Source organism: Ictidomys tridecemlineatus, chromosome 12 (assembly GCF_052094955.1).
Source record: "Ictidomys tridecemlineatus isolate mIctTri1 chromosome 12, mIctTri1.hap1, whole genome shotgun sequence".
Lineage (NCBI taxonomy): Eukaryota > Metazoa > Chordata > Mammalia > Rodentia > Sciuridae > Ictidomys > Ictidomys tridecemlineatus.
In genome coordinates this window covers 2,332,866-2,334,271 of record NC_135488.1, presented here as the reverse complement: position 1 = coordinate 2,334,271, position 1,406 = coordinate 2,332,866, and positions in this window count along the sequence as shown.

The window sequence follows — 1,406 nt, the reverse complement described above, 5'->3', positions numbered from 1 at the left end:
GTTTTTTGGGATTAACTTATTTCATTTAGCATGATATTCTCCAACTCCACCCATTTACTGGCAAATGCCATAATTTCATTCTTCTTTAAATCTGAGTAATAATCCATTTTATATATATACCACATTTTCTTTTTTTTTTTTAATTTTTTTTTTATTGAGAGAGTGAGAGAGGAGAGGGGGGGGGAGGAGAGGGAATTTTTTCTCGGCGGACACAACATCTTTGTTGGTATGTGGTGCTGAGGATCAAACCCGGGCCGCACGCATGCCAGGCGAGCGCGCTACCGCTTGAGCCACATCCCCAGCCCCCATATACCACATTTTCTTTATCCATTCATCTATTGAAAGACATCTAGGTTGGTTCCATAGTTTAGCTATTGTGAATTTTTATATTTATATATTTATAAATATATAAATATAAAATAATGTGAATTTTTATATTTATAGCAATGTTTATAGCAGCTATTGAGCTGCTATAAACATTGGCTTGGCTGAATTAATGTAGTATGCTGATTTTGGGTATAAACTGAGGAGTGGGTCAGCTGGGTCAAATGGTGGTTCCATTCCAAGATTTCTAAGGAATCACCCTACTGCTTTCCATAGTAGTTATACCAATTTGCAGTCCCACTAGCAATGTATGAGTGTACTTTTTTTTACCTACATCCTCACCAACATTTATTGTTGATTGTATTCTTGATTGTCATTCTGACTGGAGTGAGATGGAATATTAGTGTAGGGTTTTTTTTAATTTTTAAATTCTAATTTGTTATATATGGCTGTAAAATGCATTACCATTCATATTACACATATAGAGCACAATTTTTCATATCTCTGGTTGTATACAAAGTATATTTACACCATTTGTGTCTTCATACATGTACTTAGGGTAATGATGTCCACCTCATTTCATCGTGGATTTTACATCCCTTGCTTTCCATAGTGGCTGCACCATTTTGCAGTCCCACCAGCAGTGTATGAGTGTGCCTTTTGCCCACATCCTCTCCCATACTTATTGTTGTTTGTATTCTTTTTTTTTTAAGAGAGAGAGAGAGAGGAGAGAGAGAGAATTTTTAATATTTATTTTTTAGTTCTCAACGGACACAACATCTTTGTTGGTATGTGGTGCTGAGGATCGAACCTGGGCGGCACGCATGCCAGGCAAGCGCGATACCGCTTGAGCCACATCCCCAGCCCTGTTGTTTGTATTCTTAATAACTGCCGTTCTGACTGGAGTGATATGAAATTTTAGAGTAGTTTTGATTTGCATTTCTGTAATTGCTAGGCACGTTGAACACTTTTTCGTATATTTGTTGGTCGATTGTACATTTATTGACTGGGTTATTTGTTTTTTTTGGTATTAATTTTTTTAAGTTCTTTATATATCCTAGAGATTAATGCTTTTTTGGAGA